This window comes from Cololabis saira, chromosome 8 (assembly GCF_033807715.1).
Source record: "Cololabis saira isolate AMF1-May2022 chromosome 8, fColSai1.1, whole genome shotgun sequence".
Lineage (NCBI taxonomy): Eukaryota > Metazoa > Chordata > Actinopteri > Beloniformes > Belonidae > Cololabis > Cololabis saira.
Genome location: NC_084594.1, coordinates 37478424 through 37502619, shown reverse-complemented (window position 1 = coordinate 37502619; position 24196 = coordinate 37478424). Strand labels below are relative to the sequence as shown.

The window sequence follows — 24196 nt, the reverse complement described above, 5'->3', positions numbered from 1 at the left end:
CATCACCACAGACGTACCGCCCGCCATGGTTGGCTGCTCGAATGGATTTATTGTCAAGTGCAGGGAGGATGATGCTTGCCCAGACTTCCTCAATTACCACTGTATTATACATCAACAGGCATTATGCACAAAAATGCTCAACATGAAAGAGATAATGGTCGTGGCAATGGAGACGCCTGTTCTATTTCCGCCAGATCTCTTCAAAGACAGCTATTCTGAGTTGTTGTTGCACGCTGACGTGACATGGCTTAGTTGGGGAAAATTCCTGCAAAGTTTTTGAGTGCTTTTACAGGAGATTAAGGGGTTTTTCCGTGAAGCTAAACATGTAGAATACAATCACCTAAATGACGAGCAGTGGTTGCGAGACTTGGCATTTTTAACAGCCATCATGTTGAATTACCTTAATCTAGAGGTACAAGGAAAAGACACAACCGTGATCAATATGATCAGCTCAGTTAATCCTTTTAAACGAAAAAATGCAACATCCCTCCTCAAAGCTCCAGCGCCATGATTTGGCAAACTCCCAGAACCTCGAGTCAGAGCTGGAGATGCAAGGAAAGTCATGTGTGGAGCTTGACAGTGCACGCTACACCAAGCAGACAGACAATTGTCTGTCAGAGTTGGATAGACGCTTTCAAGACTCTGCTTTAATCGAGCCAGTCGCTACATTCATTTTACCCCTTTCAGGAAGTTGCTGAAATTGCTTTAATCACATCCAAAATTACAACGCTATTTCACCTGAACTCTTCTGGTGTGGAGGATGAGATTTTAACACCACAAGCCACCATTCAGCTGAAGTCCAAAGCTCATGGACAGTTCTGGAACTGGCTCAGAGACTCCAACATCAGGAAATCTCCTTGATGACATTATTCGGCTCCATTTATTTTTGTGAGTCAGTCTTTTCCCACATCATTCCCACTGATGATCATTTGGAAATGTGCATGAGGATGGCCATCAGCAGCTACTGTCCGGACTATGCATCCCTGGCTGAATCCGTTCAGTGCAAGTCATCAGAGTAAGGTTATGACAAAAAATGCATTTAAATATTTCTCAATATATTTATGAATAAAAATATGTTTTGCATTTTTATAGTAGGTAGATCATTTTGACTTGGTCACTTTAAAATTAGCTCACATGCTGAAAAGTGTGGGCAGCACCCCTGATTTAAGGTGTAATGTGGAACCAAATCAATATGATCATTGGAATTAATCTCACAGAAAACATTCCATAATTAATTCAGACTCATTTAGACCCCGTCCACACGTAGCCGGGTATTTTTAAAAACGAATATTTCCCCCCTCCGTTTATAAAAAAATTTGCATCCACACATAACCGAAGATCTGCGTTTTCGACCACATTCATAAGCATTCTAACTTGTAGATCATCTGCGGCTCCGCGGAGGCGCAGATGTGGGTGTTTCCACTGAGATCCTCCTGCACACACACACCTAACGCACTTCAAATATGTATTTTTCTGTTGCTCTTTCATTTGGAGGCAGCGCCCTGCACGGGACTAAATGAGGGTCAATATTAACAAAATGAGCTTGTGGCGTGAGATCCCCACCTCACAATAAAACTGACCTCCATCAGGTTTGAGCAAACGTACAGGGAGAGAGATGTGTCGTAGTTGTTGCGACGGTGCCGTGGAGTTTTAGATGTCATGTGTTTAACATCATCTTAAACCTTAATCCTCAGCTTATTTTATGACAGTGCTCCCGGGGAAGCTGCACCTCCGCGGCTCCGCGGGCACTGCGAAGCCGGGTAGTGCCCGCAGGGCTCCGCGGCTCCGCAGGGTGCGCGTCGCAGCGTACCCTACGGTGTAGCCTCTGCGTCAGTGTAACGCAGTAAACGGTGGTCAAGAGCAGAGACCATTTATTTAATAAATAGCTTGGAGAACAGATGCTGGATCATCTGTAGTAAACAAAATCGCACGTCAGAGCAGATTTGTTGTTGTTTTGGAGCATAATGTGACGTTCGAAAACGCAAAACTCCGGTTGTGTCCGTCTACATAAAAGGAGTTTTCAAAAATCTTCACTTTGCCCAGAGTTTTTTTAAAGCTTCGTTTATTTGCGTTTTCGTGTGGTTGACGGGTCAAAACGTAGGAAAATATCTCCGGTTTAGCAGATATCCGCAGATATCCGGCTACGTGTGGACGGGGTCTAAAACTCATCAAATCTCTACAGAAATCCAATTATGGTCATTGCATGAGAGCAACAAAAATATAGATCAGTGCCTTTTGTACCAAACAACAATTAAAACAACATTACAAGCTCCTAAAAGTAGTATGAAAATCTAAACAGAAACAAACCACACAGTTTCCCACTTTCAAATAAATCAAACTACTATCGTACTAATTTGATGGTGGAAATGTAAATTTATGTTTTAGCTGCATTTAGTGCAGTGATGGTTCTAGGATAAAAACTAGTTTTTAAAGTCTGTTTGTTTCTGGATTCCTGAAGTGAATTGGATACAGCAAGGTTGAATCTTCCCTCTTTCAACTCCTCTGCAGGGACTATTTTTCTGGAGTTTATTTTGCTGTGTCTGCGTTACATCCACTGGATGAAGGCATGTAAAAAAAAATAAGCCTGTTGGTGCCACGGCACTTGAGTCTACTTGAAGTACCAGGAATCTCTTCTTTAAATGTCCTCTCCTTCTGTCCTAACCCTAACCAACGAAGCAGCTAGTGTAAATTAACTACACATCTGGACATTATTATTATTAGTTTTAGCCTTGAATAAAATGTAGAGTAGTATGGAAATGAATACAATTCAATATTGAGGACATTTATCAACTACACTGCCAGAAACGGAACTCGTTAGCGGTTTTCTGCTAACTAAAGTTAAAGAATGGGTTTATTTATTTATTTATTTTTTATCCTGTGGGCCGTCGTCGGCTTTGGCACAATACTTGCCAGCTTCTCGGTATAAATGCCCATCCTGTCCAAACTTAAAGACAGTTGAGGACGTGTTTAATCAGCTTCAGTGCCAGATTGTTCTTGTGTTACGCCTGACTTTCCAGCATTATTCCCCGGACTGATCACGTTGCCGATTTCCCCAGTCCCCGACCTGCCTGCCTTGTATCTGCCCTGGATATTACCTCAGCCTTCTGTCTTCGACAAGGAGTTTTGCTTATTCCCTCCTGGTTACACACCCGTCAGCTCTGTGGCTACACAGCTCACCACTGGACCTGTCTGCCAGCTAGGCGATGCACCAGTTGTTGGCTTTGCCTTCAGCCAGCGACACCAGGCTCACTCCTTCTCTGATCTTGCAGAAGATCACTGTGAGCCAAGACTTTTCACTCTGCCACTGTATAAACTGTTAAAGACTGCAGTGAATAATAAAGGTCATTACCGACTGATATCCCGTCTGCCTGTGCTGCATTTGGGTCCTCACCATACCTGTGACAAGTTGACTGATCTCCAGCATTCGCATTATTGTTATGGGAGGTAAAGACATAACAGTCGTCTTCTTAGTTGCCAGCTCTGGCTGCTCGCTTATCGATGTAGGCCTATCAGTAATCGGATCAATAGCTGGCTACGGATTGGATATAATCTCATGCGACGAGGACGTGGATATCGCTGGTTGTGCAATAGCCTTAATTTTTGCCCTTATTCTGCGAACATACTTGTGTGGCGCTACGGTGTCATGGAGACAACTCGGCAGAAGGGGCTGAGGAGACGGTCAGCCCTGTTATATGTTCCCATCTGGTAGGTTTACCCTGAACTCCTGCTGGTGGAAACCTATTAAAGGAATTAGTGGGCAGAAAGAACTATGTTCACTTGATATCTTTCCCTGGAATTGTAGAGGGTCATGATTTAGATGTAGATATCCACACTTGACATTGTAAATATCTGCAACTGGCTACCAGATATCTTTAGAGACATGAATGGGAAGTTATGGTGCACTAAAAAGAATGATGTTGTTATGTGAAATGACTGTTGGGAAGAGGAGGAATGTCATTGTGTATATCTGAAATGTTTATCTTGACAGGAAAGAATAAAGTCATGGATATTGGTGATGTATATCAAGAGTTGGTTTTTATATTAAATGTGTTTCCTATATGCAGCAACTGTCACAAGCACATCAAGCACAAAAGTTAACAGTTCTTCTCAGCAGTAAAAAATGGGCAAAGCTTTGTAAATCAGTTTGCAGGTCTGAAAGGGAAACTCACGTAAATATAAATACAGCAGGGAAAGGTGAACATCTGCTTTCACATCTTTCACTTGGATAGTAATAACCACCTTTCTTTTCCTTTTTAGCTGTAAAATAGACAACTTTACATTTAATGCTATATATTCATGCATATGTATGGCAACAGTGAATGTTTACAATGCAGCTGAATGCCGTTTGATGACAAGATGCTTATTGGACGGAAAGGACGCTGCCTAGGGAAAGGTTGCAACTTGATGCCTTAAAAATCAGACGACTGGCTTATTATGAAGTCATGTATGAAATCCTTACAATGGAGGGATTAAACTTTTAAGCACTGGAACCAGGTAAAAATAGAGGACACCATGTTGCAAATCTCTTAAACCTTCAGTGAATAATGACTGTATGGGAAATTGTTCTGAGGAAAACAAAGAGGAATTTAATATAATTCCTCTTTTTATGATGAATAAAAGTTCTCCTTTTTTAAGGACTAAATCTTTGTTTTCCATGGTAAAGTATATTCCATGAGACTTGGTGGTCAGCGGTGCCCCCCTTACAGCAACAAGGTTCCTGACTCCACTCCCAGCAGGGGGTCTTTTACCTGGAGTTTACATGTTGTCCTTGTTATTGGGTGGGAGAATGAATTACTCTGTTCATATTTGATTTTATATTGAATATAGGAGTGAGCGTGTGCAGTTGTTCATCAACATGTGGCTTTTCAATGGACTGGCGCCCTGTCTGGACCAAACCTCTGCCTCCTGCTCACAGGGGGCTCAGATAGACTCCAGCAGGGTTTGGCTGCAGCATTCCTGTGGCCTGGAAAACGTAATTAAATTTTTTTTAAATTATTTATCATCAACATTTTACCAACTAGATCCAGGTGTTCAGAACTCTGTGTTTTCTGGGCTAGCCAGTGACCGTCGCCAAGGAGAAGAGGAGGCTAACTCTATGATAACTGCTGGACCTCCCTACAGCCAGCGCCAACTCACCATGGCAACCAGACCAGATAAAGTTAAAGGAAAAACTTTCCTTATTTTTCCTTTTTCCACTTTCCTTTTTGCAGACACACACTCACCTGGACACGAGAACTAAGCTAATCAAAGTTTGTAACTTCACTTACATTTACAATTACAATGAATTATTATCTTTCTTTCATACTGATAAAAGACAATAGGGCTTTGTGTGATTTCAGAACGACAGGCAATGATTCAACTGCATTTATCGGTTATTAATGAAAACATGCTGAACATTTATCATCAAACACACTGCATTAACTTATTGCTGGTTTAGACATTTGCATGTTTTTATTTTGTGACTTATTGGTTGGTCAATATTTGTCAACAGTCTTCATTTTCCATAAGGTTAATTATAGGTTTGTTTAATAGCTATCATTGCATCTGAAGTTTCTTGACACCCCTCCACACCGTGAACTGGTCTTCATTTTTGTGAAACCTAAATGTTTCTCTAAAGTTTCTAAAGTCTCTAAAGCACAATTTGTTCTTTTATTGTTGTGAGTCTGAAGAACATCTGATCACATTTGAAGACAAATTAATTTAGAAAACATAGCCTTTGTCTTGCCGCTTCAAAAAACACATTTGTAGCTTTCTGTCGTTGGGGAGGCAAGTGTTGTTTGAGGTCATCTCTGTTAAATGAGAACAGTTTAAGCGGCACTGCTTTTATTTGCTTCAGACCCCGCTCTTACACCAGGGTGAGGAGTTCACATATTGTTCCGCTGAGATTCACAATATGAGGCAGAACATCTGCGTTTTAGTCTTATTTTTATCTGGGTGTGTACTACAAGATCTTGGGAGAATGTTTGTTATGATATGGTTTGTTGTGTATCGTGGTCACATTTTCTCGTATTCACTCTTTGAAAGCAGCTCTCAGATGCCTTAGGCTCAGAGTGCTCAGTAGTACCGAAACCGCTCTCGACTTCCCTTTATTAGCCAACGAAAACTGTGTAACACTAACATGCAACAATCTGATTCCAGAATGCTTCACGGTGGTCACCACTGGGGGCGCCAGCTTATTCTGGGACCATTGTTGGAATGTTCCTGATAGCTGTGTTACTCCTGTTCTTTCTCATACCTCATATGTTGTGATCTTCTGACTGCTGAATCTGGAAAGAACTGGTTCCCAGTTCACCACAATCTCAGAGGCTGACTCGGACGGGCCCACACTCTAGATGGTATGACAGAGGGCTCTACAGAAGATGAAATGCAATTAAGATGAAACAACACATTATCTTAAATTAAGACTACCATTTTATATTTGAAGCACACAAACATGATTACCTTCTTCTGCAGAAAGTACTTCAACAGCAATGCTGAGTGGCCCCTCTCCCACGCTATTAAACACGCCCACAGACACTTCACTTCACTGAGACAGGGGGGGGACGGTGTCGTTCCTGTAGATATATCTGGATGCGTCAGGTGAAGCCAGCACTGTTTTGATCCAGGTACTGCTGCCAAGTGGGCGGAAAGCAACGACATAGCCAAAGTCCTCTCCACTCTGCTGTTCTTCTGGAACTGGCTGATATAAGGATGGAAAAGTTAAACTGAATCAGAAACGAGTAAAAAAGCAGCACGGAAAGCAGCCACGTTGCTTTATGTGGAACAAGTATTTGAGCAAATATAGCAGCACAGCACCTTTCAGCACTTTGATCTAGAAAAAAGTAATTACCCTATTTCAGATTGCATATGAAATGTACACTTCATTTGTATCCTCATTTAGATTGACTGAACAGCACAAGTCAGCAGGCAGCAAATCTCAAAAGCTTTGTCTTTAATAAAACTCATTTCTCTGGAGCGAAGCCAGCACAGACACAGTAACGCTGCCAGAGTTCAATTATCATCAAAAGGAGGATGCATTGTGAGAATCATCTTCCGAGTCAAAAGTCCTCCACTTACCTCCCACATAATCACAAGTTCTCCTCGAGTTCCCCCACCACCAGTCACATTAATTGGTGCAACCTTGGGAACTAAACCAACACAAAGGAAATCTATTCATTGACAGCTGCAGGAGCTGACGATTCTGTTGTACCAGACAACATTCAATTAGGGGATCACAGCCACTATCTGGAGCTTCTTATCTACACAAGAAGGGTTAATCACACAGATGAGGCATTGTTGTTTACAGTGGCTTTACCTTGGCGTATGGTGCCGCTATTTGCTCAGCACCATACAAGAGGAAACATGTGATTAAACAAGATGGGCGAAACTACCTTACTAAGCAGCTCAAAGAAGAGTTAGTCATGCCGCTGCCCCATCATTAGGCAGCATCAATGTCCACCTAATAATAATTGACCATGTAGTCAGTGTACTGGAAATAAAACAAACACTTGTAACATGACGACAAGCACTAATGAAGACAGGGAAACAACAAAGTGAGAGGATACCTGCTGCTTTGGTTTGAATCGCTTTTGTTGGCATGCTGGGTTCTCCAACACCAACACCGTTGATTGCCACCAACCTGAATTCATAATCCACCCAGGCGTTCAAGTCTTTCACTGTCGTGTGCATCATCTGTCCAGGTACAGAGTCAGGAACTAGGATTAAATAATTAAAATGTAAGATTTCCATTTCCTTGTTTTGTCTCATAATTAATGGGGAAAAAAGTCAAAAACACAAAAAATTTATGAGTTGTAGTCCAGACAGAGCCAATGAACTGAACACATTCTTCAATAGGTTAAATTCCCAAACAATCCCAGCACCCTCCTCTCCTGTCCCTAGCCATCCTCCCTTGTTCAACAGATTTCCTGTCGCACCTCATCTGTCTCATCTTCCTCCTCAGACAAGGATCTTGCTGCTGCTCTATCGTTGTCTACTATCACATCAGGGGATTCTGGCCCCCCATCCACCTCTCTCTGGTAGTCAGGTGGATCGACCAAACATCCATCCATCCATTTTCAGCCGCTTATCCGGAACCGGGTCGCGGGGGCAGCAGTCTTAGCAGAGATGCCCAGACTTCTCTCACCCCAGACACTTCCTCCAGCTCTTCCGAGGTTAGCCAGAGATGTTCCCAGGCCAGCCGAGAGACATAGTCTCTCCAGTGTGCCCTGGGTCTTCCCCGGGGTCTCCTCCCGGTGGGAAATGCCTGGACCACCTCTCTAGGGAGGCGTCCAGGAGGCATCCGGTACAGATGCCCAACCCACCTCAGCTGACTCCTCTCAATGTGAAGGAGCAGCGGCTCGTCTCCACTCTCCGAGCTCCTCCGGAGTGACTGACCTTCTCACCCTATCTCTAAGGGAGCGTCCAGCCACCCTGCGGAGGAGACTCATCTCGGCCGCTTGTATCCGTGATCTTATCCTTTCGATCATTACCCAAAGTTCATGACCATAGTTGAGGGTGGGAGTGTAGATTGACATCAAAAGCTTCGACTCTCTACTCAGATCCTTCTTCACCACGATGGTCCAGTACAGCAGCTGCACCCATCCGTCTCAATCTCAAGCGACATCTTTCCCTCACCCGTTAACTCGTGAAGACCCTGAGACATTTGAAGCCTCCAATTGAGGCAGGACCTCTCCACCCACCAGGCCTATAAAATGTTTGAAAAATACAGTTGGAGACATATAATAGTGTAATTCTTCAGATCCTTATTCACCACGATGGTCCAGTACAGCGACTGCCTAACTGCGGAAGCTGCACCAATCCGTCTCAATCTCAAACGACATCTTTCCCTCACTCGTTAACTCGTGAAGACCCTGAGACATTTGAACGCCTCCAATTGAGGCCGGACCTCTCCACCCACCTGGCCTATAAAATGTTTGAAAAATACAGTTGGTGACACATAATAGTGTAATTCTTCAGTATTTTCTAAAGTATTGGCCATTTGTTTTACCTATCTGTGCAGTCTGCCAGACAACAGAGTAGGGGGTCCTGGCCTGCACCATGTACATGGTGACTGTATTGTGGTTGTCTGGTCCAGAGCCCCAGGATAGTTTTACAGTGGTGTCAGTAATCTCAGTCACCACAGGCCCCTCTGGGTTTCCAGGAGGTCCTGCAATTCCCAGACACAAGACATCTGCATCAACTTTATTGGAAGACACGAGCCAATTGAAGTGACCACTTCAATTGTGACACTATTAGACTATGCTGAGACCACCTCTTCAGAGAGCAGCTGTTTTGGTGCTGACCACAGTGTGGTTGTTGTATTCCCACTGACCCAACAGCACTGAAGTTACAGTATACCTTAGAGCAGTGGTTCTCAAATGGGGGTACGCGTACCCCTGGGGGTACGTGAAGGCACTACAGGGGGTACGCGAGATTTTAAAATATACAGTACATATATTTAAAAAGTAGCATCCATGCAAAAATCCTTTAAAAATAAATATTTCATAAATAATTGAGGAAAATATAAGTCTAAATTCATAAAATTAATTTCATCTTCAGGAGTAGGCTATTCAACTTATTATCCTAAAACCGCAGAGTCTCCCCCACACCAGGATGGTTCCACCTAACCTGTCAAATGCCACCTGGCTTCACCTGTCAATCACTTCGACCAACGATGGAGTCGTGGTTGAAGCATAGCAGCAATATTTTTATGTTTAATAAATCAGTTTCTGATGGCACAGTGCTCTGTTTTAGGTCTTTTTTTTTTAAACCAAAAGTTATTTGCGCTGGTTAGGGGGTACTTGGCTAAAAAAAATATTTCACAAGGGGTACATCACTGAAAAAAGGTTGAGGACCACTGCCTTAGAGTTCCCATGGGCCGATCCACATAATGCCAGTGTGAACTTATCCTATCTTCTCATATACGCCAGCCAGAGTTTTAAAAAGGAATCACTCAGCTCATGCTTAAACGCAGTTGGTTGAGAGGTCTAAGATGATGGAAAACTCTCAAACTGTCACTCAAACCCGACTGGCTTAGAATTAAAGCTAGAGGCAGAATTGGTATCTGAGCATAAAACGCAGGATGTATTCAACATCCTAAATATGCTAGTCGACATTTGCTAAGGTCTTAATAAAAAGCCAAAACTCAAGAGACTTTGTGACTGCAAGGTAGAATGGCAGAACATTTTTGTAATGTTTCTGTTCCATGTTCGGAGGTGGTAACAGGCAAAACAGCGGGGAGATAAACTGTGTGTGAGAGAGTGTGCAGGCATTATGGAACACGTCACTCTTGCCAGCGACACTCTTGTAGTTCAGATGACTTTGCAACGCTGGGATGATGTGTATAATCACACACGGATGTGTTGCTGTGTCTCTTGTGTTTGGTCTGTGTGAATTTTCAGAGGGTAACAGCGATAAAGCAAAAGTGAAAACTGCTTATAAGACAGATATACACAAATTAATCTACTCTGATTTATCATCACTGGACTTTTAGTCAAATATCACATGTATACATACGCTTTCATTATGATTAATGATTGATTGAGTGTCGGGTACTAAGATTTTAGCTTGACCTGCGTTTTTTTTTCTTCTTCAAAAACAAAATAGATAAAGGTAAGCTCTGACTAATCATTGCCTGAACACAAGTGGTAATATGATGATGTGCCATTGATGATGATTGATGAGTGATTGATGATGTGATTACTTGCATTATCTGTCAGAGGTCATAGTGTTATGATTGATACGTGTTCACTATGTCAGCACTTATTTAGTTCTTAACGAGGAGCCACAACCAAAGTTTGAGGACAGCTAGTGTAGATATGCAGACTATTTGTGTTACTGTAAACTCATCATCCTTTTTTTGTGGTTTTCTTTGTTGCTTTTATCATGAAGTTGGGATTTTAGGCAAACATTAAGCTGAGACGGCATTATAAGTGTAAAATATACACTGCTGTCCTGTAGGGATAAGATGAAACAGACTAGGACTGATGTGACATTTCCTGCTAAACCCTCTAAATCTGTAGATGTATCATCACTCACTCAGTCCAACTCACTGAAGCTCTGAGAGCATTAATAATAAGCATCATCAATGTTTGTTTTCAGATTAGATATGGGAAAAGAATATGATGCCTAGATTAGTTGTAGTTGTTTGTTCACAATGCTAATCCAAACCTCCTAGACAAAGGATTCCTCTCCTGTTGGGCTGGCCTTCATGAGACTTCTCTCTGCTGGGACTTGGTGTTAAAAGCTGTCGGAGAAATGTAGCACCAAAGAAGAAAAACTGAAACCATCTTCACCACAAATGATTTTGGGTGACATAACTGGGCAATCTGTTCATTGTCATAAAGAAACAATTCTACGTAAGTCAGAAGTGTCAAATATCTTTCACAGTTCCCCATAAAAGATGGATGACTTACAACCTTTTGTGGAGATCAAATTATGCATACTCCTGAAAGTCAAGGTGGAGCAGTTGCTGCCTTGGTGTGAGGTCACTCATATCATTCAAGCATGAAGCAAAGATAAACAATGCTGTTGTGGTAGGCAAGGAATTCAATCTACTTTCACAGGCACTTTCACGATAGGCCTTTCACAAGCTAAGACATGGACATGCATAGACAGTAATATGGCATATAGCACGGTTGCCTCACAGCGAGAAGGACCCTGGTTCGACTCCCTGGCCCAGCGGGGTCTTTCTGTGTGGAGTTTGCATGTTCTCCCCATGCTTGCGTGTGTTCCCTCCGGGTACTCCGGGTAGTAGGTTAATTGATGATTCTAAAATGCCTGTAGGTGTGAGTGTGAGTGTGTCTGGTTGTCTGTCTCTATATGTGACCCTGCGATGGACCAACCAGATCCTAATTTACTTCAGTATTTTCCGTAGAATCAGACAAATGTTTGAGCTTTGAAATGCAGCTTTAAAAATGCCGTCCATCAAAGAGACGGTCACATTTTTTTATTTAGGAATGTTTTCATTTCTTGCACCCTGAACATGATCCCCTATCTTTCTGAATAGCTTTGAAGCTTTTGTGGCAAGTCATGTGTTAATGGCTCTTCTCTATGTCAACACAATCAACCTTAATCAATTCAGTCTATCCACTGGACCACTGATGTCCACACCCCCCCATATGAAGCCCCCAGATTTACTCATCAGGCTGTGATGGTAGAAATAAAGTGCTGGTGAATACAGAGCGCTGAAGCGCTGTTATGCGAGTGTGCTTGAGTGGGTAAGCTCAGAAACCCACCGGACAGTGCTTTGTAGAGCTGGGATGAGGTTAAACGGGTGCAATATAAGTGCGAGACCATTTATCACCTAAAGTTAAGAGATATCATTGTGAAGCCACTGGCTGCAGGCAACAAACTGCAATTCTTTTTAAAAAGCCTGTGAAAGTCAAACAGAAAGTCTAATACAGCTCTCATTAACAGAAAACGTACATCTAACTTCTACAGCTTTGATGAACAGACTCAATGAAGAGAAGCATGTGTACCTTTGACAGTTAAATCCGCAGCAGCTGAAACCATGTCCACTTCAGTGCGCACCGTACACACATACTTCCCAGAATGCTTCAGCCCGATGTTCTTCAACATCAGGTCCCCTGCAAGTCCCTAATGAAAGAGAGGGACAAAGAAAAAGGATGCTCCAAAAAAAGTATTTGTAATCTGAAGTTGCACTTTCTTTCTCAGTTTTTGTTCTACAATCTCAATGAAAAAACGTTTGTCAGCTTTCACTGCTCGACTGTTGAGGAAAAATGAACGTCTATTATCTTAATTACTTTATCTAATTTTAGACTGCAAGTAAGGCCACACAGAAATTACTTTTTTCCTTTCACTTTGGGAGCAGTCAGAGCTAGTGTTGGCTCACACCTGTTGTAGCTCACTTGGATGACTTAAGCAAAATCTGCAGAGATGCTTTTGGACAAACACACACATTGTGAAAACCCTTTTATTCCTCAGCAAAACACTCCATGTAATCCCCTTTGTGCATGAAAGAGAAAGGGGAAAAGCAGAGAAGGAAATGATGATGCTTATTGCAGAAGAGTTCTTCAACAATATCAGCCAGGTTGTGTACTCAACCAGAGCAATTCTAAGTCTGATAAGTCTCCTTTGCTGGGAGGAGAGCGATGTTTTCTCCAGGCTAGACAAATGTCATCCTCGTTGAGAGGCTTTTTCCACAGTACTCCGAAGCATCTTCACTGATTTGGATGCCTGAGTCACCAGAACCACACGACACCGTCCCTGGTCCGTTTATGTTCTCATGGATTTAGCTCACTGTCAATTCATAGGCTGCCGTCATGAAAAATATTACAGGAATTAGTTACATGTCAAATATCTCAGCAAATATAAAGAGAATAGGTTTGCAGAAAATTCAAAAACATTTTTACCTACAGCTCTTTAATGAAGAAAAATCTATCTAACTATTCTACAAATGTAAAACTAATGCCAGTAGAGAAATAGGACTTTGGATACAAAATTAAATGTTAAAAGAAAAAAAAACCACATAGTTTATTACTTGGCAGGAAACAGTGAAATACTCAGATACAAGAAAACAAAAAATGTCCAGATGATAATTTATATCATAAATACCTACCCCTCGATCATTTCAAAGTGCTTGTGTCTGCTGAAATCGATAGCTTTGCAGTTGAAAAACCATTTGAAGATGGGGATTAAGGATGAATCAGTCAACACTTTGCAGGGCAACACAAGACTCTGTCCTACTGTCACCTGGAAACTCAAAGTCGGAACGATGATCCTGGTTGGTTCTACAGCATCATGAAAGGCAAAGCACACAATTTACTACAATATGTGAGTATAGGGGTTGTAAAGCTTATGAAACGTTAGGAAGCGCGTGCCTGGATTATTAAACACTCTGCAAGCACAATGTCAATTAGAAAAAAAGATATTACTTTACATAATTTTCATTATTTTTTAAAAACTCCCAAAAATGGAAACTGTCACAGAAGCTCTCTTAAATGAAAAGAAAGCATTCTTCAATCACAGCTCCGGCAGTGGTTTGCCCCACTCTGTACATGAGCAATAACTCAAAGCTGACAAAACCATGGATGACTTATATGTCTGTCAAAAGCTGGCGGGAGCATAAAACGGCTTTATATTTTATTATCAATTTCATGCTTGAGGTAGTATTTTCCTTCACTAACAAAAGTTTAAACCCTTAGCTTGGAACACAGCAGAAACCTGTGGCAACAACAGAAATACCTTTCCCTGCTAGCATCCCTGTGCTGCTGGATGCTCCAAATTTGTTTCTGGCCACACACGTGTTTTGCCTTCATCTGATTTGGAGATATTGACAATGCGCAGAGTCCCATCCGCAATGATCGTCTGCCTGAGGAGAACGAGGAGAAAAGAAACTCAGCTTGATCCGTATTTGCTCAACTAATTAAACTAATTAAGAAATGAACCCTTTTTGATTGAAGCGTTTAGAATAATCTTTTCGCATCCTTTAGAAGATGACAATCATCCAAACTAAATCAGAACAGATGTGTTGTAAAGGATAGAAAGGATAGAAACTGATGCACATGAAGGGCTAGGGCACAAACCTAGGCTGAACACCGGGTCCCTCAGATGTATATCAGTTCCTATAACCAGGGGTGCACACAAGCCGGTACTCGAGGGCCAGTTTACTGCACGTTTCAGATGTTTCCCTGTTTCAACACAACCCTTATACAAAGGACTGTGTCATTAACAGACTTGTTTAGACCTTGATGAAATGTTGATGACGACCAGTGATTAGAATCCGGTGTGTTGAAGACAGGGAAATATCTAAAACAAGCAGTAGACTGGCCCTCGAGTACCGGCTTGTGTGCACCCCTGCCCATGGCCGCCGATAGGGGGGGACAAACGGGTCTGTTGTCCCGGGCCCAGGGTAGGGGGGGCCCCAGAACTGAAGATTTTTTTTTTTTTTTTTTTTTTTTTTAAATTAAATTATGGAATCATTTTTCAAAATGTTTCAAAATATGCCTATTTGTGGGAAAAAAAATGTAGTATTTGAGTTACATAAAAGCTAGTTATTTGTTTTCTTCCTAATTGTCCTTGTGGTCAAGAACCCCCAACACAAAAATGGTTTGGCCGCTGATCAAAATTTGATTTCATTTAATTCAACCATTAGAATGGTCAAATGTCCGGTCAGCACAAGTCCGGTGCTCAGAAAAGAAGAGAAAAGAGAAGAAGAGAAGAAGAAAATAGAGGCCTCATAGATTCTCTACACAAATATTTTAAAAAGGGTGGTGACGGTGAAGCTGGAATTAATAAAGTCAGCGTAGAGCAAGGTAAGAAACAGCGCAGCCAACGTTTGAAGTGGAGGGGGTGAGCAGTTTTAAAAACCTGGGTGTCACCATTAGTGAGGACCTCACCTGGACACTGAACACCCCACAGCTGGTTATGAGGGCCCAACAACGGCTGTATTTCCTGAGGAGGCTAAGGAACGACGTGTTGGCCAGTATCATCAACGTCTACAGCTGTGTGCTTGAGAGCACCATAACCAGCTGCATCACCGCGTGGGATGACAACACTTCTGCTGGGGACCGCGTCGGGCCAAGAGACGGCCGAGAGGATCACACCCTTTGCAGGGTCCACAGGAGAGCTACCTCCATGCTCAAAGACCACCCACCCACAACACGGCCGGTTCACTCTTCTGCCTTCAGGCCGGAGGTGCAGAACAACAATTCAGAAACGTTTACCAACCTTGTAACTTAACCTAACTGGCTAGCTCTAATGTTAACGTCCATTAGCTTGTATAAAAACCTGAAGAGCAGAGGGAGAGGAGAGGAAGAGGGAGAAGAGGGAGAAGGAGAGATCCGGGTGCAGGGGGGCCCATCTTAGATTATTTTGTCCTGGGCCCCGGCAAGACTGTCAGCTGCCCTGCCCCTGCCTATAACCACATCAGCATTACTTAACGGAGCTTTTGTTTAGTAAACGAGAAAGAGCCACATTCATACATGCCACTTAAAATTTTACCACAAAAAAGAAGCCTTGTGTTAACCGTGTCCAGAGATGGTGTTGACGTGTCTCTGGGCTCAGGAGGTGTATGGGATGGACATTCAGTTCATGTGAAGATGGCTTCCCATTTGCACTTTTGTGTGGGAATTGGGAGTGGCTGGTGCTGGTGATGAGAAGTCCCAGCAGCCACATATTCTCTGATCTCTAGAACTTCCTCTTCCTGTCTTGACTCGTCCCACTGCACACATGGTTGCTCCATCTGGGCCATGAAGCCTCTGCTTGCCTTGTTCTTCTGGCAGCTCAACTGTTCTGCACGTGACCAGGGGCGCCACCAGGGGGTGACCAGGGGTGGTCATGCCCGACCCCCCTCTAAAAATTTGCTGGCCACCCCACTTGCCTCAATAAAAAAAACCAAAAAAAACACTTGCTGGTCACATAGTTTCTATCGTCAGTTATGCATTTCATCCCAAATTATCCCAAATTATTTGGGCCAAATCAGTCGCCGTTAATAATTAAAAAAAAAAAAAAAAAAAAAAAAAAAAAAATATATATATATATATATATATATATATATATATATATATATATACATATATACATATATGTATATATGCCTTAGGTTTTTACCAACATGGTACTAACCATTAATATATATGCAGACAAGTTAGAAAGTTAAAAAAAAGTATTTCTGAGCCTAATAATATTTTAAAAAAATTGTAAGAAAGTAAAAATAAAAAAAATAAAAAAGTATTTTTTCTGAGCCTGTATACTACAACAGTATAATAAAGTCCTGTAATGATGGCTTTTAGTTTTGGTGTCAACCCCAAGAATTTAAATGGCCCCATCTGGCCCCCCCTATGAAACAGTTTTGGAGGCACCCCTGCATGTGACCCAAGCGCCAACCATATAACTTCCAGGTTGAGTCTAATGGGGAATTAAGTTTCACTGGCCACTGGCCTCTAGAGGCTGGCTGCAAAAGTGGGTCCATCTCCACTGAACTCCGTGTTGAAATGTCCAACTTTAGAGCAGAAATAAATACATTTACTGGCTGGTTCTAAAAACATTTCTCCTACATCAGGAGATTTATATAAAGCAAATAAATATTTATTTCTAATATGACTGATTGACAGTTGGCACAACCAACCCAGCGTCATCTATTCACAGCACTAATTTCTGATGTCGCCATCGTATCAACATATGAAGCGAGATATCTCACTGTTAACATCTGCCAGCAGCTCGGCAAGGATCGGCTGTAGGAGCTGGTAAACACTAACTCTGATTGTTCCTGTCTGCCTCCGAGGCAACATGGCTGCGCGTGGTATGAGGAAAAAAGGGGGTTCAAGACTGCTGTTCAAAAACTAGTAGGTGACGTAGCTTCATGGTTCATCCATTGTTTTTACAACCTATGCATAGGACCTGGACACCAGGGGTAGTTGTCCACCATTTCCAGATTTACATTCACTTACACTGGAAGGCATTTTGTCACATACACATGTATGCTTGTTAGTATTTCATCTTCACTTTGAGTTACTTGTTGCTAGATATCAGAGATTTATCCCATGTGTTGGCATGTCATCATCTTTTACAGTTGTGTCACTAAAGTCGGCTTTTTTGATGAAAGAAGTTGTTTGTGCTTGTTTTGCGTATCTGTGACAATGGTTGGTAATATTAGCGTGAGCTCAGACTTATTCCTTCTCTACTACTACTGCTATCACCATCATAATATCATCACTGCTGCTCTGCAGCGCCACACCTGGGCACAGGTTGGCATGAACAGAACAGCGGCTACGTTCAGACTGTGCTGTTTAGATACCAGTTCCTGATTTTTTTAATTGAATTGAATGCCTTTTATTGTCATTATAGAATGTAAAACGAAACTGTAGAGCACAATTTTAATGCGGTGCCTAGTTTTAATTTATTTATCTTAATTTAAAAAATGTTATTAATTACTGTTATTAGATAATTAGTAATAACCTTTAATAACTAAACAAGCAACATTTTTAATGCACAGCGCTTCCTTTTATTAAAAGATTTCACTTTTGTTAATGTTACAAGTTTTAATCAGGAAGAGGGGATTTTGGGTGTGCGTGATGAGGCTTTGTAGTAAAATAATGATTATAAGAAACAGAAGGATAGGAGTGGATTTTTTTAGTAGAAGGTTAGTAGTATTTCAACAAAAGTACTGGAGATTAAGAGTTGAAGTTACGGCTGTTGCATCAATCGTTGTGCTGTAATTGTCTTATATACAGAAAACCATTAGTTGAGTTGGGTTTTGTTTGTTTCCTTGATTATATTTGGACAAGTCTGTTTTGAGCCAAGCAGGTAAACATTTGCATAAATGAGGCAGATTATGCCGCCCATTCTGACCTTTGGATTCAGTAAATCAAACAGAAATGTTGTGAGCAGCCAGTTCAAATTCAAACAATTTCATAAAGGCTCACAGGAATAAATATGTATTCACTCGGGCAAAGCTAGACCCAGAGAGCATGTCTGACACACAGTGCTTTGTGCTGATTTATTGACAAAAATATCAAACACTGAGTGATGGAGGCACACTGAGAACATGACCTGAGGGGCAATGAGGTGCAAAACAAATAGAAACGTAAAGAACTATCTGCTTTGTAGACAAATTCTGTTCCAGACTGTGAATTCCTATTATTGTCCAAATGTGCTGCCTCTGTAATGCCTTGGTAATTTTTCTCGCTTTTGTCAAGAGGAAAGCCATGGAAAATATCATAAATAATCTGTCCCACTGCTCACATGCTGAGGCAGATCTCGTGTATTATAGAAAGTCTGCGGGAATACGGCTGTACATATTGATCAGTGCGTGAGCCCAGAAACGAGCGCTACAGGAAAACAACAGCAATAGACTTCACACTTCATCTGACTTACACAATAACCCGCATCCACATCAAAAACCAGGACAGCCAGCGTATGCTGCTCCATATGACTGATATGAATACTTTTACCAAAACAAGTTGTCACAGCTGTATAAATTGCATATGATATTGCATTGAGTTTTTAAGTCATACGTTTATTTTAATAAATGGGCAGAAAAAAGGGACTTGGTATTGCAGGGCATCATATTGCAGTACTTTGCTTGTGCTTGAAAAAAGATTACTAATGAGAAGGCATTTGCAATTCAGTTTCTCACATCAAGGTATGTCTTTTTTTGCTCTCTTTCCTTCTTCAGTTTCTTCCCTTGTCCACCTCATGTTTACCTACTTTTTAGCCTATCTATGTCAAAAATAAGCTGCAAAGAAAAAGACGAGATGGAGCTCTCATCCTTGCATGTTGTTGTGTGATATGTCTGATGTAGGGATTCACATGCTCTATGAAATGGGGACATTGTCCTTCAAATAAAGATGCAGATGAGAACATCCATAACTTCCATAATATGCATTTGATAGTGGGCATTTGATTTGTGTGGTGCCCAAGCTTTTTCACTTTTGAAGTCATCTCAGTATTTAAGTGGTGTGAACATTTTGGACAAAGTCTTTGCTCCAATGGCCAAAAAATGTTTGGGTGGAGGGCTGATGGTGCTCCAGTGAGAAGGGCAGGGATTCATTCCCCAGCTCCCCCACATATCAAGGGAAAGAAACAGAAGCCTGCATCCCTTAACATGCACGTTAATGTGTGATTGTATCTACTAGAGAGAAGCAGAGTGTTATATTATAGAGGTACCAGAGTACATGAGGTTAAAGGGTTAGAATGCAGTTTTTTCTTCCCCTACTTATTTCAAAGCCTCTCTCTATGTGGAAGGTTTGGAACCCACTCAAGTTGAAGCATGAGAGGAACAAGGACTCAAGACTTTTACACATAATTGAATTTGTTATAAAAGTTAATTATACTTTGAGACTGAGAAGGCAAACCGACAAAAGAAAGATCCTTTCCATTACCCGACTATTGATCTACGACTACGTGGAAATATACTATATGTACCAGAAACACCTTGATTACTAATGCAATTCTTTTCTTTCCCTAAAGACTTGCCTGGATGTGAATGCATGAACGGGATGGTCAGGAGGGCCTGCTCTGTCCTGTGGTGGGGTACACATTCACCCATCACACTATGGAGCTGGGTGATGGCTGGTGTCAGAGAACCCCAAAGATCCATCATTGTTTTGATTAGGAAGAATGGCACTATCTGCTTACGAGCCGATGACAGGAAAGTGAACAACCAGACCACAAAGGATGCTTATACCATACCGAACATTGAGGAGACCTTTGCTGCTCATACAACATCCAAATGGTTTCCCATTATGGATTTGAGATGGGGCTTTGCTACCCCAAGGAAGCCATATGTCTTGCACACTGTCACCATCCTGCATGGGCCTTGAGCAGCTCTTTATCGAGAGCAAGATGGTGAGCTGAGGGTAATTGCTTATGCAAGTCTCGGCTTGTCTACATCATCAGAGTGACCAGGAGGCATATTTTGCTTCCAGTGAAAATGCTTTCTCTAAAAAGCCATAGTATCATTTATGATGTAGTTACTATTTCTCACCAGCAGGGTCTGCATTCACACAGTGGCGCCCGGCTGGTTTCCTTGTTTCTTGTTCTGTACCGTCGTTTTTTTCCATGCACTTATGCAAATCCAGAACGCAAGTTATAGACATGGGATTTTATTCAGTGCAATAACTCTCTGTGAAGCTGATAAATAAGCCTTCAGGAGTGAGATCTGTTGACGAGCATCAGCGTTTTGGGTTGTTATTTTTTGTGTAGAAGAAGATAGCGATTCGGAGTCAGTATGAGTAGATCTACAAGTGTGGAGGTTGACACTTTTTTTCATCATTTTACTTTTTTGTAGTCCTATTTTCATTACTTTCATATTGTTCAATGGTTATTATTTTATTCTTACTAAGGGTTATTGAGCTGAGTCCTAGGTTAAAGGAGCTTGAGGCAGGATTTATGAAAAAAATTCGTATACGTTTTAGTTTTCTAGTAATAATGTCAGATGAAGCGTTCCAAACCAAAAAGGATGAGCCCTCTAGTGTATCTCTCTGCTGCCTTGAACAGGCTGTGTGCTGCAAAATGTGCTGCAATTCGGACTCAGAATTTCCCGCGCTGTCCTGAGGATGTGACGTCACATGACGCTGCATGCGCGTTCTCCCCGTTCTCCCGTGCCGGCTTCACTGTTGGCTGCAGTACCCCCGACAGCCGTCACGGCGAAGGGTGGCGTTAGAGAGTCTCATTTCTTAAAAGGAGCCTCATGCTCCTTTAATTACCTTTTTAAAATACACAAAAGGAGATTTTGGGATTAGTAAAGGAGATTATACATGCAACCATTGGGAAGTATAATGCAGAATCACGGCATATATTTTCATTGCTATGCTGATGATACGCAGCTCTATGTGTCTATGAAGCCGGATGAAACAGAACCGTTAGTTAAAATTTAGGTATGTCTTAGGGACATCAAGGACTGGATTTCCAGAAATGTTTTGCTTCTAAATTCAGATAAAACAGAGGTTATCATTTTTGGTCCAAAGCATTTTATGATGTTGTAGTTTGTTGTGCTTCAAGTGTACAAAAAAGTAACATTGCACAAGAGCTTCATAATACTGCATTTGTTGATAGGAGACTGTCCTCCAAAGTCATCGTGAAAAGGACATAATTACCATCATGTCTGAGTAAGGGATGCATCAGTCTGGTGTAGTGCACTGCATTCAGTACCTACCGCTCAGTGTCTCTCAGAGGTTCACCCTGAGGTATCAGGTATCAGCCTGAGTCTGATAAAGTAATCTTCAATATGGTCAGTCTTCCAGCTTCAACATGGACCCTCTCCTGGAATAAACATGCTTACGATTTTGCTTTTATAAAACAGATTGTTGTGTGTCATGTTATGAATCAATGAAAAAAAATCAATCTTACAATTTCTTCCTTACCTTTGCTGTTAGCAGCTGACCATTCTTGAACCATCTGTACACAGGTCTAGGCTTACCAATGGCTTTGCATTCCCACTGCAGGTTAGCGTCAATTGCCATATGAGCATCTTTCAGTGTCTGGACCCAGTGGAGATGTTCAACATCTGCAAGAAAGACACAATCTAACAGCGTTGGCAAAAACTGTAGTGCATATATCCTGTGGAGGAGTAGGAGAGTTGAGAACACTGTCCCCCCCCCCTCTCCACACACACACACGCACACACACACACACACGCACACACGCACACACGCACACACGCACACACACACACACACACGCACACACGCACACACGCACACGCATGTGCACGCGCACGCACACACACACACACACACACACACAGACACAGACACAGACACAGACACACACACACCTTTTTGAGTTTTTAATTTTTTTTTTTTCTTTGTGAAAAAGTGTAATAGAGGGAATGCGCATGACGTCACAGATACGACTTCACAGCGGGTTTCGCCCCACTGAGTGGCAGAAAGACTGAGTGGCAGAAAGAGTGAGTGGCAGCATAGACTTTCAGTTTGAGCAACTGGAAAACATCTAAAATGGGAAAGAGCTGTTGTGCAATCGACTGTACTCATAGATTTAGCAAGAAATCAGAGTAGGCCGGGATTCAAACCTGCGACCGCTGCAGGAGGACTGTAGCCCCAGTATATGAGCCGCTTGCTTAACCCACTGTACCACCGAGCAGCTCAGAAACAAAATGTTTTTACCCATAAAGTTAGACTATAACATTTTTTACATCTTCTGATGAAGTAATTATGAATGGAAAGAGGAAAAAAAAGAGAAAGGTGTTTATAAATTCAGACAATTGATTCCACATTCCACTCCACAACTGAGAGGAGGGCTTTTATAAGCTGACAGAATTTCAGTAACTCCAATGTGGGAGAAGGGAAGACGAGGGGCTGGTTTAATCATTTACTGGCCAGCAATAATGAAAAAAAAGAAGAAAAACGTCCCATAAACCTGTGGTCAGGCATATGGATACTCTGAGGCAGTTTACTCTGCAGACTTAGTGATTTAAACTTAATGGCGGCTGCAACAGCCACAAAACTGCAAGTAATAAAATTGTGGAATTACATTAGCTGTCATTGGCTGATTGCAAAGCAGACATGCCGCCCCCGTTTGGACCATTTAAAGAGGTTTTACAGAGCTTGCTGGCAGCCCTGCACCTGGATCATAGTAGAAAGGGAATGGGATGACAGTGTGTATATTAGAAGATGAGCTGAACTTAAATAAGGCTCCCTCAGATAGTTCTGCTCTTCACCAAAATGTTACGCTTTTTAAGTCAAAATAGCTTTAATTGTAATATTTAAATTCTCTTTAGATTATAATATAAATATGTACCATTAGTTTACAAGAGATTATTTCATAGGTGTTTGTAAAAATGGAGCTTTAGTTCCTTAAATTACCATTTTCATTTAACACTGGCATTATCCCTGCGGATATGTTGGTGAATGTGGGAATTATTTTCCCAACAAAAATGGTAAGTAGTCAAGGGTATAACGTGGCTAAAATCACAAAGATCTCTCCAGCACATGATGTTTGTGCCATTCATTGAACTCCTGATCAGTGGCAGAGAGACAGACCCTGGAAAAGACTTACGCCCAAAGACACGCCCATTTTTGCCCAATAGTTGTCCTTATCTCTTTGATTCACTGTGAAAAAGTAATAAGCCATTCAGGAAAAGATCGCGAATTAGCGGTCACGGGGGGTATTGCACCGCAGCGAAATGGAGTGACGGAGAAGTCCGAAGGGTTCACGACGACGTCACGGCGACGGCGTAGGCACGGCGTCGATTTGACGCAGAACCATAATTCAAGCTTAACAAGGAACTTGCAAAAACAAGTAAAACAAATAACAAAACAAAAAACATTGGCCATGAGCTGGAGGCCTGGAAAAATTTATTTGCGGGCATTTCTTCCAATTTAAGCTGTAAAAGAAAACAGTAACGTGCTGTTGTTGTGTTGACCACATTGCTTTGTGTTTTGTGTTGCGTTCCGTGAAGAGTTGTGGTTTTATTATGTTCATAAGGGTTTGTGAATATTAACATTTAGCATTAGTTCATCATTACACTCTTTTTTTCTTGTCTGTATTTTAAGAACCAACACCATAACTTAAGTTGGTGGGATGAAAAACGGCTCCTCGTTCTGCTTTATTGTCACACGTATTATATACTAACGGATGAGGCCCAATGTACGTGTAGAGTGTGAGTCTCATAGTTCGTATTGTGGATGTTCGCGGTCACCACTGATTAGTATAATGTTGTTGCCAACATGATTATTAAGGTGCAAACGTGAGAAATAAAAAACAAAGTCGCTGTTACTCGGAGTGTTGAAGC

The 24196-nt window shown here is 41.8% G+C and overlaps 1 pseudogene; it reads right to left on the bottom strand.

Moving 5' to 3' along the window:
- LOC133449174 (contactin-3-like) overlaps window positions 1–24196 on the bottom strand; it is a 57041-nt pseudogene that overhangs the window by 13710 nt on the left and 19135 nt on the right.